Here is a 14,157-nt window from a genome sequence, read left to right as displayed (position 1 = left end):
GAGTAATACACAATGGACATTCAGCCCTTACATACACTGAGACAATATAGTGAGCAGGTAGTGCTTTGCAGTCATTTATAACAATATTATTCATTGGGAAAGTTGTGGATTTAAACATAAGCCTGGATAATATTGTTTACCCAACCTGAAACTAATCTTTAAAAAAATAAATGCACTAATTGTATGTTTGCTACAGATTTCCCATAGAAACTGGAACCATTGTTTATCAGCATGAGACACGGTTTCAGCTCAAAATAATATGTTTGGATCAGATTTCATTTGAGCATACCTTAAATATGTTTTTACATAATGTGAATTTGAAAGTCTTAAAGACTTATAACTATCAACATAAAAGTATGAAGTAAAAACTATTAATAAATATATTAGACAGTATATTTATATATTTATATTTTCGGCATTTAGCAGACGCTTTTATCCAAAGCGACTTACAGTTGTGACAGTATACAATCTAAGCAATTGAGAGTTAATGGCCTTGCTCAAGGGCCCAACAGTGGCAACCTGGCAGTGGGGGGTTTGAACCGGCAACCTTTTGATTACTGGTCCAGTACCTTAACTACTAGGCTACAACTGCCCTATTTAGTATTTAGACAATATATTCAAATAATATACAGTGGTTTCAGAAACTATTCAGACCCTTAGATATTTGCACACTTGATTGTATTGAGGATTTGTTGTTGAATGGATTTGCTATTTTACCCATCAAGCCACACTTAATCACCCATATTGACACAGTGAATACTTGAGAGAAGCCAACAGTCACTTAGAAAGATGTGCAGGACAACCTGAAAGCAACAGAGAACAAGAAAACCACCTCCACTGTCCATTTTATCAGCTCCACTGGCCATATAGAAGCACTTTGTAGTTCTACAATTACTGACTGTAGTCCATCTGTTTCTCTGCATGCTTTGTTAGCCCCCTTTCATGCTGTTCTTCAATGGTCAGGACTCTCCCAGGACCACTACAGAGTAGGTATTATTTGGGTGGTGGATGATTCTCAGCACTGCAGCTGACATGGTGGTTGTGTGTTAGTGTGTGTTGTGCTGGTATGAGTGAATAAGACACAGCAACGTTGATCGAGTTTTTCAACACCTCACTGTCACTGCTGTACTGAGAATAGTCCACCAACCTAAAATATCCAGCCAACAGCGCCCCATGGACAGCGTCCTGTGACCACTAATGAAGGTCTAGAAGATGACCAACTCAAACAGCACTAATAGAGCAGTGATCATCTCATACGGTGCGGTGTCTGATCCACTCATACCAGCACAACACACCACCACCATGTTATTGTCACTGCAGTGCTGAGAATGATCCACCACTTAAATAATATCTGCTCTGTGGTGGTCCTGTGGGGGTCCTGACCATCGAGCAGGCTAAAAAGGTATGTAGAGAAATAGATGGACTACAGTCAGTAATTGTAGAATTACAAAGTGCTTCTATATGGTAAGTGGAGCTGATAAAATGGACAGTGAGTGTAGAAACAAGGAGGTGGTTTTAATGTTATGGCTGATCAGTGAATATAGAACAAATATAAATAACTGGCAGTCATTTAGCAAATCAGTTGTGAATGGGTTGTATAAAGGGTTATGTGCATAATCTTTAGAACACCTTTGTTATAAATGGGAATGGGAGCATCATTTTATGGAGCTGCATTCTTGCCTTGGCCTGGCATGCTTCTACTATTCAGTTTTGGAAACACAACCTCTTGTCTGCTGATGGCACCCGGACTAACCTTTCGGGATGAAATATTCAGCAGTTCTAGTTTAGAAACAAAGCACAGGAAACTAGATACTGAAGGTGTGTGTTCAGGCATGTTTTTCCTAGATGAAACGAGATCATAAACAACAATTATTTATTTATTAGGATTTTAACGTCATGGTTTACACACTTTGGTTACATTCATGACAGAATCGGTAGTTACTCGTTACACAAGATTCATCAGTTCTCAAGTTTAATGTCAAACACGTTCATGGTCAATTTTGTATCTCTAATTCACCTCACTTGCATGTCTTTGGACTGTGGGAGGAAACTGGAGCTCCTGGAGAAAACCTACACAGATACGGGGAGAACATGCAAACCCAGACCAACCAACCTGGAAATAGAACCCAAGACCTTCTTGCTGTGAGGCAACAATGTTACCAACTGAGCCACCGTGTTGCCTCATAAACAACACACTTAAAAAAAAGGGCTGAAGTACAATGAAAACATCCTCTTTTTTGAAGTGTGCTGTTTCTGTGGTTTTCATATGTACACATTCACCATTAGTTCCAGAATTGTTGATGAAACAACAATACACTGAGAATTATTGAGAAATCTAACCACGAAAAACAACAAATCCACAAATGAAGTACCACAAAAATTGGCAACTGACAAATATTTAGCCTTTGCTTAACTTTGTTCCCAATTTAGACCTGTCCATTTTCCCATTGTATTTACTCCACCATATGTCGCAACACCCACACTGACTAAGTAGAGCTGCCAGCTAGCAAATGAGGCTGACATGCAGGGTACGTGTCTTCTCTTATACGACATTTCTTTGACTTCATCTAATTAAAGAACCCATTGTATCTCTTCCCTTCTGGCTTGCTCTCATGTCCGGGAAATGTATATTTACAGGATCAGGTAATCACAGCAAACAGAAATTGAGGAGTAAAGATCAGACATTATCACTGCAGTAGAATGACCAAAAGCACTGCCTGGAATTTCACTGACGTCATGTCTTCAGTGGTTGATTTTGGAATAATAAACATAACCTGAATTCAACCTGAAAGTTTGGAACAGTAAGGAAAATACTAAAATATAAAAAAAAAAAAGCTGTAATAACAGGTTTAACAGGTATTTAGTTGAAAATAGTTCAAAGAAAAGAATCAACATGTCAACTTTTTTAGTTTTTCTATGTTAATTTCTAATTTGATGCCTGCAGAAGTTTGGACGGGGACATTGTAAAACCATGCAGTGTGTAGAATGATTAGGAACACCTGTTTTAGAACTGTCCACAGATATGCATGAGCAAACAGGCCAACAGAGATCTTAATCCCTCAGATGGTACTGCTTCAGAAGCTAACATGTTACTGTAATGAGTAGAACCACATGGTTTGGAATCACTTCAGAAAACCTATGTTAGTAAACATAGTTCACCACTGCATTTACAAATGCAAGCTGAGACTTTTTCACAAAATAAAGCCATAGGTTAAGAAAATCCATAAACACTGCAAAGTGAAAACGTGTGTTGTGCTGAGTCGACCTTTCAGATTGTATTGCATGTTGTGCTCATCATGCTAAAAGTCTATCTTGGTGTGGGGGATGTGTTAGTGCCAATTGCATGGGTAACTTTAACATTAATGCTGAGGGGAGCAATATACAGCCATAACATTAAAACCACCTCCTTGTTTCTACGCTCACTGTCCATTTTATCAGCTCCACTTACCATATAGAAGCACTTTGTAGTTCAACAATTATTGACTGTTGTCCATCTGTTTCTCTACATACTTTTTTAGCCTGCTTTCATCCCTGTTCTTCAATGGTCAGGACTCCCCCAGGACCACTACAGAGTAGGTATAATTTAGATGGTGGATCATTCTCAGCACTGCAGTGACACTGACATGGTGGTGGTGTGTTAGTGTGTGTTGTGCTGGTATGAGTGGATCAGACACAGCAGCGCTGCTGGAGTTTTTAAACACCTCACTGTCACTGCTGGACTGAGAATAGTCCACTAACCAAAAATATCTAGCCAACAGTGCCCCATGGGCAGCGTCCTGTGACCACTGATGAAGGTCTAGAAGATGACCAACTCAAACAGTAGCAATAGATGAGCGATCGTCTCTGACTTTACATCTACAAGGTGGACCAACTAGGTATGAGTGTCTAATAGAGTGGACAGTGAGTGGACACGTTAATTAAAAACTCCAGCAGCACTGCTGTGTCTGATCCACTCATACCACAGTAGATGTACAGTGCCTTGCAAAAGTATTCAGCCCCCTTGAACTTTTCAACCTTTTGCCACATTTCAGGCTTCAAACATAACGATATGAAATTGTAATTTTTTGTGAAGAATCAACAACAAGTGGGACACAATCGTGAAGTGGAACGAAATTTATTGGATATTTTAAACTTTTTTTAGAAATAAAAAACTGAAAAGTGGGGGCGTTTGTGAACAGCAGTTTTCAGCTCTTTCCACAGATTCTCGATGGGATTCAGGTCTGGACTTTGACTTGGCCATTCTAACACCTGGATACGTTTATTTGTGAACCATTCCATTGTAGATTTTGCTTTATGTTTTGGATCATTGTCTTGTTGGAAGATAAATCTCCGTCCCAGTCTCAGGTCTTTTGCAGACTGCAACAGGTTTTCTTCCAGAATGGTCCTGTATTTGGCTCCATCCATCTTCCCATCAATTTTAACCATCTTCCCTGTCCCTGCTGAAGAAAAGCAGGCCCAAACCATGATGCTGCCACCACCATGTTTGACAGTGGGGATGGTGTGTTCAGGGTGATGAGCTGTGTTGCTTTTACGCCAAACATAACGTTTTGCATTGTGGCCAAAAAGTTCGATTTTGGTTTCATCTGACCAGAGCACCTTCTTCCACATGTTTGGTGTGTCTCCCAGGTGACTTTTTATAGATATCTTTGAGAAATGGCTTTCTTCTTGCCACTCTTCCATAAAGGCCAGATTTGTGCAGTGTACGACTGATTGTGTCCTATGGACAGAGTCTCCCACCTCAGCTGTAGATCTCTGCAGTTCATTCAGAGTGATCATGGGCCTCTTGGCTGCATCTCTGATCAGTCTTCTCCTTGTTTGAGCTGAAAGTTTAGAGGGACGGCCGGGTCTTGGTAGATTTGCAGTGGTCTGATACTCCTTCCATTTCAATATGATCGCTTGCACAGTGCTCCTTGAGATGTTTAAAGCTTGGGAAATCTTTTTGTATCCAAATCCGGCTTTAAACTTCTCCACAACAGTATCTCGGACCTGCCTGGTGTGTTCCTTGGTCTTCATGATGCTCTCTGCGCTTTAAACAACTCTGAGACTGTCACAGAGCAGGTGCATTTATACGGAGACTTGATTACACACAGGTGGATTCTATTTATCACCATCAGTCATTTAGGTCAACATTGGATCATTCAGAGATCCTCACTGAACTTCTGGAGTGAGTTTGCTGCACTGAAAGTAAAGGGGCTGAATAATATTGCACGCCCCACTTTTTAGTTTTTTATTTCTAAAAAAAGTTTAAAATATCCAATAAATTTCGTTCCACTTCACGATTGTGTCCCACTTGTTGTTGATTCTTCACAAAAAATTACAATTTCATATCGTTATGTTTGAAGCCTGAAATGTGGCAAAAGGTTGAAAAGTTCAAGGGGGCTGAATACTTTTGCAAGGCACTGTATATATATATATATATACTGTATATATAAAGAGAGAGAGAGAGAGAGAGAGAGAGAGAGAGGGATGGTTGGAGTCAACTTGTTCGTGACACATGTTTCACGAATTTCTGTTCGTAATCCGAAATTTGTGTGTACATTAAGTTGAAAAATATGGTAACTCAGGGGTGTACTGTAATGGGAATTGTGCATGGGTGGATAGCTTGTGCAGAGTGCCCTTTTGACTGTGTTAACATGAACATGTTATGTTGTTAGTTACTAAGGTGCTATTCTGTTTCTGTACCTCACTTTCTAAATTACCCATATACTAAAGAGGCAAGCTCTGCCCCTAATTCCAGTGGAAATCCTAAAGGATTAATAAGACTTTAAGACTACAAAAGCAGGTTATTATAACCACTCCAAGCCACTTCTGATAAAACTACTTCGCATTGTGAGTGATATGTATGTTATGTAAAGTGCTTTAAGAATTCCTTTGCTTGTTTTTGTTTGTACTGTGAATTTATGTGCCACTTCTAGAAAGCCTTATATGAAAACAATGGTATCAATGGTAGCTTTATAATATAAGGTAAAAAAGTCACTGCTACAAGATTAAAACTGTCACTAAGTTAAGAACCTGGGGTGTATTTAATCCGTGTGTTAAAACATAAAGCCTTAAGCTGATTGCCACCTGAAGCTCAGGCTCAAATTTTCCATGCTGGACCACACACAGGGTACACAAGCAGAGGAAAACAACATTTAACAGATATGTTACTCATATATTTAGCATTTTACTAGCTATTGTTCTGTGACTGTCCTGGCCTTTCAAAATGATGTAAATCTTTAAACGCTTTGTCAAGTAATTTGTTTTGAACGTCCCCAAACAGTGTTACGCTTCCTGTGGGACACAAATGCCCATTTTCTATTGCACAATGCTGTATGGTATGTTGTGTACAGAATGTTTTTAAATCTGTGATTCCACATTTAGTGGTCAAGTGACCCATATTGTACCCAAATAACTGTGTTGAATTTGGTTACCCTTCTAGGCAAGGAACAAAGCAGACTAGAGCTGACCATATACACCGATCAGCCAGACCATTAAAACCACCTCCTTGTTTCTACACTCACTGTCCATATTATCAGCTCCACTTACCATATAGAAGCACTTTGTAGTTCTACAGTTACTGACTGTAGTTTATCTGTTTCTCTGCATGCTTTGTTAGCCCCCCTTCATGCTGTTCTTCAATGGTCAGGACTCCCCCAGGACCACTACAGAGCAGGTATTATTTGGGTGGTGGATCATTCTCAGCACTACAGTGACACTGACATGGTGGTGGTGTGTTAGTGTGTGTTGTGCTGGTATGAGACGATAAGACACAGCAGCGCTGATGGAGTTTTTAAACACATCACTGTCACTGCTGGACTGAGAATAGTCCACCAACCAAAAATATATCCAGCCAACAGCACCCCGTGGGCAGCGTCCTGTGACCACTGATGAAGGTCTAGAAGATGACCAACTCAAACAGCAGCAATAGATGAGTGATCGTCTCTGACTTTACATCTACAAGGTGGACCAACTAGGTAGGAGTGTCTAATAGAGTGGACAGTGAGTGGACACGGTATTTAAAAACTCCAGCAGCACTGCTGTGTCTGATCCACTCATACCAGCACAACACACACTAACACACCACCACCATGTCAGTGTCACTGCAGTGCTGAGAATGATCCACCACCCAAATAATACCTGCTCTGTGGTGGTCCTGTGGGGCTCCTGACCATTGAAGAACAGGGTGAAAGCAGGCTAAAAAGATATATGGAGAAATAGATGGACTACAGTCAGTAATTGTAGAACTACAAAGTGCTCCTATATGGTAAGTGGAGCTGATAAAATGGACCACTGATTAGTCAAACTCAGTACTCACAGAGTTGAGAGTAGACGGTGCAAGTGCCATATTTAAAAACTAACTGCAATAGATTTTTATTGATAAGTGCATTAGAGCTTTAGAAAAGAACTGGTATTGGTCAGCGGATGAAGTGCTAGCTCACATCATTGTGTTATTAGAACAGAAAGTGCAACGACGCCTCAGGTCTAGCATTCAAAATTAAAATGTTTTTAAAACAATTTCACAAAGAATGCAATACATGGGTTACCAGAGGTCAGCAAAGCGGCACTGTGAAATACCCTTGTACAGCTGGAAATGGACATTAGTGTACCAGGAACAGCATAAATAGCTCTGCATTTGGATGTGTATTGTATTGTACTGTAGGCCTTCGTACAATGGAAAAAGGGGCAAAAAGTGTTACATTTGGTCCTTACTAAGGATGTCATTGTGCTGTTTAGCTCTTTAAAATAAATATCTATTATATCTCTTATAAAACCTTATGAAATCCTTTTTGAATTATTATTATTTTTGTTTATGCATTCTCTCCCCTCTTTCTCCTGATTTTAGCGTATCCAATTACCCAATTGTATTATGCTTCCTCTCTACTGATGTTGATCTCCGCCCTGGTTTAGGAGAGTCATGACTAACACACTCCCCACCGACATGTGCAGTAGCCGACTGCATCTTTTCACCTGCACAAGGTGAGTTTATATGCAGATCAGCTTTGTGTACAGAGAGACACACCTTGATCACATTATCCCTCGTCCCTGTGCAGGCGCCATCAATCAGCCAGCAGGGGTCGTAATTGCATTAGTTATGAGTCCGGCTCCCAATCGTTGTTCATGTAGGCCCCAGCCTGCCGGATAGCAGAGCTGAGATTCGAACCGACTAGTTTGAAATGTCAGCTCTGGTGTGCTAGCGTGTTTTACCGCTGCGCCACCTGAGCGCCCCAATCCTTATGAAATCCTTAAGTGAGGACATCATCTAAATTCACCAAGCATTGCAATGCTTTTTTGCATTGTCCGAATTTGGATATACTTCATTTCCCTGTGCATACTGGTGACCTTTTCCACCAGCACCACGCTCTAGGTGGCTGAGGAGTTTTGCGGCCAAGCAAATGTGTGAAGCCACCAGCTGCATTTTACACTGGCACATGACTGTCTTTTAACTAGCTGGTACACAAAAATGCTTTGTGTAGCTAAATAAGACAAACAGGTAATTAAAGTCAATAAATGAAATGCAGCTGATACTGCAATACCTAAGAGCATACTTTCTTACTCAACTCCCAAATAGGAGAATTAAAAGTAAAAATTGTCGTGTTGGGTTGTAGTCTGGAGAAGGTTTTTTTTGTTTTAGCTTATGCTTATAACAGTGTTATGAGGTTAGTAATTATTAGGCTTTATGTAATGTCTGTAGCTCATAGCCAAAAGCCCAGCTATATTATACTTTGTGGACTGGTAATGATACTGAACTGAAGTTCTAAAGTGCACCAACATTACTGTTTACCCCTATTGTAGTAATTTGTATAATGCAACATTATTTTAAAACAAATTTGTGCCTTGCTAGTCGTGACAGATTAGGTCATGCACCACTGATCCCCAGCCATATTGCCTATGGTCCTGGTTTGCCCTGATTTCTAGAAAGGAGGATTTCAGCTCTTGGCTTGTGGCTTTGTTATGTAACCTTGACATGTTGCTCTGAGAGCACTTTGATAGGCCATTAGGGAAGCTTATAAAACTGCTTAGTCAGGTCAAACTGTAGTGTTGAGTCAAGCTATTACAGAGGAATTACAGAGACATTTTTTTTTTTTTTACCGGTGCTTAAAATCTCATTTATTTCATGTTAAGTGGGAGCTCACAAGAATAAATGCAAATTTAACCATTCCCAGTAATATTTGCAGGATTTACTATTTTATCTCTTGTGAGATGCCATGAGAGCAGCAGGCCTGACCCTGTGATCCACGGCTACCTGATGCAGTGCTTGGGTTTCACTAAAGTGCAACTGCATGTTGACCTTGTTCATACGATCCCACCGCAAGCACGATCTGTCCACTTCGACCGCTGCAGTCTCAGCTTTACACACGTGGATTGTTCATATAGCAGATTAAACTTGAGCCTTTCCATGACAGGCTAAGGTGAGACAGAGAACACATTGTTAAAACAGACGAACAGCTGATACGAGCACCTTAAAAAGAACATTAGACGAGCCTGCTTGTTTTTAACTGAAGGGGAACTTCAGAGTTGTCAATTCACATCATACAATCAAAAACGTCATTTGGGAATGAATATCTGTGTGATAAAATGGCATGAATTGGGGCCCTGTTTAGGATGTTTTCCTGCATTGAGACTAGTGTTTAGACCCATGGTTAACCTAATCAGCTTAAAGAGGTTACTTATGATGTTGAAAATGTACACTTCACCACTTTGTAATGTTACCATTCCTTTTCACCACACTTAAAAGACGTTTTGGCACCGAGGATACCAAGTGATTTAGTGTTTCAGCTTTTATTTTGTCCCATTCATCCTGCAAAAACGTCTTAAGATGTGCAACAGTACGGGATCGTCATTAACTCATTTTTCATTTTAAAATTCTCCACACATTCTCTATTGGGGACAGGTCAGGACTGCAGGCAGGCCAGTCCAGTACCTGTACCCTTTTCTTCCACAGCCATGCCTTTGTAATGTGCATTGTCTTGTTGAAAAATGCATGGACGTCCCTGGAAAAGATGACGTCTTGAAGGCAGCATATGTTGCTCTAAGATCTCAATGTACTTTTCTGCATTAATGCTGCCTGCTGAAGTGTAAATGACCTTTGCCAGGGGCACTGACACAGCCCCATACCATGACAGATCCTGGCTTTTAGACTTGTTGCTGATAACAGTCTGGATGGTCCTTTTCGTCTTTGGTCTGGAGCACACAACATCCATTTTTTCCAAAAACAGTGTGTGATGGTCCATCCTAGATGCATTCGAGCCCAGAGAAGTCGACGCCGCTTCTGGACATGGTTAATATCTCTTCTTCTTTTTTGCACAGTAAAGTTTGTAACTCTGTATTGTAGAGCTTGACAAAGGTTTGCCAAAGTAATCCCTTGCCCATGTGGTTATATTAGCTGTTGTTGAGTGGCGGTTCTTGATCCAGTGCCATTTGAGGGATCAAAGATCACGGGCGTTCAGCTTAAGCTTGCGCCCTTGGTCTTTATGCACTGAAATTCCTCCCGATTCCTTGACTTGTTTAATGATATTATGCACTGTAGAGGGAGAAATATGCAAATCCCTTCCAATCTTTCTTTGAGGTACATTGTTTTTAAACATTTCAATCATTTTCTCACACATTTGTTGACAGACTGGAGATCCTCTGATTACCTTTTCTCATCAAAGACTCAACCTTTCCTGGATGCTGCTTTTGTACCAAACCATGATTACAATCACCTGTTGACATCACCTGTTTGGAATCACATAATTATTTAGTTTTTTCACCCCATTACTAGCCCTAAATTGCCCCGGTCCCAACATCTTATGGAATGTGTTGAAGGCCTGAAAAGCTGGAATGGATGTTTATTAACAAATGAAATGAAGTGGAGCACTATCTAGCTTGATTGAAACATGGTCATGAGTAATTTGCAAAGTGTAGCATTGCATATGACAACTACTAATCTAAGACATGAAGGCATCCACCGCTCATGCACTGTCAAAGTGCTGCTCCACTCTAGTGATCATGGAATCAATTTTTGCACCAGAAATGGGGCCCAAAATTATTTTCCCATATCAATTAGATCTTGTTTAGTATCATTCCACAGATTTTGTTTTTCCCTGTGATTTCTAAATGTATCATTTCCCAGCAGTGTCTTATCTATATTTACACTGATCTTAATAATAAAATGTAAACACTTTTGACTAAATATTGATGAAACTACTTTTTGCGGCGTAGCAGGGGTTCAGCTCTGTGTGTGTGTTTGTAAAAATACCGTGTGATATCCTGTGCTGATGCAGTGCAGCAGGGGAAAGTAATGGAAGGCTGGGCCCTCGGTGGCCTGAGAAGCTAGCGGAAGGGCACGAGGTCATGGGAACAACGGCCTGAGCCGGAGGGTTTGTAGTACACTTCCAGTTGAAAACATCACAAACCAGAACAGAGCCTTGAAGAAAGACGTGGGGAAGCTGAAAAACAATGTAGAATCACTGGAAGCTTTTCACACACATACACAAATACAGGAGCACACTACAATGCTGAGGCGGGTGTGGAAACCCAGGCCTTTATGACTCAGTCATTTTGGTGAACCTGGAAACCCTTTTTAACAAAAACGAGGTTCATTTTCCCATGATTCCGTTTCCCCTGGATAGACTCCCACGATGACAGCTCTTATTGTTTACGTTGCTGTTTGTTAATCTCTTTCCTCTAGCACAGGATTGACGCTGGCAGTGGGACAGTGTGTACGTGTTTGTCCCGCTGTGTCATAACCTTATCGTCATGGGGTTCTCTGATTTCATTCAAGCCCTTGACTGATGGCATCTGTTTTTATAGTTGTTTGTGAGAGGGGTCCTAAAATAGACATCTCTGGCAGATCAGATAATGAATGTTATGTATAACATAACTGTTTAACATTTAATATTTTGTAGCTTGTACAGCTAGTCACTCCTCATCCCCAACCATGACACTCGTTTGTTTCATACAGCTCCCTTTTTATAGTATATTATTTATATATTTTTTGCTTTAACTATAAGGGTTCTTTACCCAGTGTTCCTCAGTGGAACTGCTTTATTCTGTAAAACAACTAGTGTTAACCCAGACATTCCTATTGTTGTCATCTTTAATACACTTCCTGCCAGAAGCCTCATTCTCTTACAATAAGTAACTCTACATAGACAAACTATATGGAGCATAATACTTTACTGGCTTGTTCTTTTGAGGTGCAGCACAGACTACAGAGGGATGATCACGTGTATAGAGAAGCACAGTTTTCTATTGATTATGGAATTCGCAAAGGGACAAAATGCACTCAACACATAAACACATAAACACAAACATCAAACATTGTCAGCACACTACACCACAGAAAAGTCTGTTACACCAGCAATCCTACGGCAATTCAGTTAGCAATCAAAGTCTAAAGCAGCTAAAAACACGACTCAGGTAACTGAGTTTGGAAAACACCCAACCAATTCTGTGGATACAGAGGGGTGTTTCAAAACACAGATGAGTATTTTCGTATTTGAGATTGTTGCTGGATGTTCTAGTTTACATTTAACTATTAAGGTAGCTGTTTTATGTATTGTAGCTTCAATTTATTCTATCATTCAATGTATGAGTGTAATTTATCTGTAATTTATCTGTAAAATCTGTGATTTTTGAAAAATGAGGTCCGTGAAATTAAACACACAATTAAGTCCTAACAATAAGGCACTCTGCTTCACCTTATCATGCCTGTTTGATCCAACTTATTTATCAACTTAAATTGGATAAAACATGGTACTTCTAAAGCATTACTTAAAGCATGCTGACTGGCAACAAGCATTAACCAGCTATTAGCACAACATAGGCTGAACACTGCAGAACCAATGTGCTAGCTACAATTTCTACAAGTTTTTGTGTATTAGATGATTTATGAATTAAGTATCTTTTCCTGTATTTGTAAACAATGCCATTCTAATACAATGTTTATTACTCACTCATTCACTTTCATAACCGCTTATCCAATTAGGGTCGCGGGGGGTGCTGGAGCCTACCCCAGCTTTTCAATGGGTGCAAGGCACACAGTAACACCCTGGACAGGGCGCCAGTCCATCGCAGGGCAGACACACATACACACACCCATTCACCTATAGGGCAATTCAGTGTCTCCAGTTAACTTGACTGCATGTTTTTGGACTGTGGGAGGAAACCTGAGCTCTCGGAGGAAACCCATGCAGACACGGGGAGAACATGCAAACTCCACACAGAAAGGACCGCTCTACCTGGGGGTCGAATCCAGGACCTTCTTGCTGTGAGGCGACAGTGCTACCCACCGATCCACCCACAATGTTTATTAGTAAACTCAAAATCTGTGATTATGCTGGTATCAAAATGTTGTTTGCTACGTTTTACCATGCCAATATTTTAATGAATTTCTACTCACTCACTCACTCACTTACTCACTCACTCACTTTTCACATAAGCTGGGGTGGTTAAATAGTCCTAGGGTAACATGGGTTACAGATTTAATCTCGAATTTTATGAAACAAAGCTTGAAGCTATTGTAGTTATGCCTGAAGAATAGTGGTTTATTCTTTATTGAAATAATACAGTGTTAGAGCTCAGGACCTACACAATCCTGGCAGGCCAAGCTTCACAACAACAGGTTTTAGAGAGGAACAGATTTGTGCAGAGCAGAGGGAATTCTTGCCATAGTTGCACTGATGAGGCAATATATGCATGAATGAGTTTGGGCAAAACAAATAACTGGTTCAGCATGCCTTGTTCAGCACTGGAAAAAAGCTGTAACTGGTGTGAATGATGGATAGGAATGCCTGCAATGTTTTTTTTAAGCATGGACTGTTAAATCTGGCCACTGGAGTCAGTGGTTTTTTAGGTATTGGTTAAGATGAGTCCAAGACCAGCTGTTGTTTGTACGGATGTCAAGATTGAACCCTAACTTCTAAATTGAAAACAAACGTACCATGTGTAATACTGCCACAGCTCTAAATGTATTTGAGAGCTTGGCAGAATGAGCTACATTTCATACAAGCAATATTTTTTCCAACAGCTGTGCCTGTTAGTTGCTATTTATCAAACTGTTTATAACCTAGAAATGATTTGTTTTTTAAATCTTGGTACTAAATAAAGTGCAACGTACAGTGGATTCAGAAAGTATTCAGACCTCTTGACCATTTGAACGTTTTTTGCCATGTATGCCCAATTTTAAATGGA

This window comes from Trichomycterus rosablanca, chromosome 1 (assembly GCF_030014385.1).
Source record: "Trichomycterus rosablanca isolate fTriRos1 chromosome 1, fTriRos1.hap1, whole genome shotgun sequence".
Classification (NCBI taxonomy): domain Eukaryota; kingdom Metazoa; phylum Chordata; class Actinopteri; order Siluriformes; family Trichomycteridae; genus Trichomycterus; species Trichomycterus rosablanca.
Note: the sequence above shows the minus strand (reverse complement) of the source record.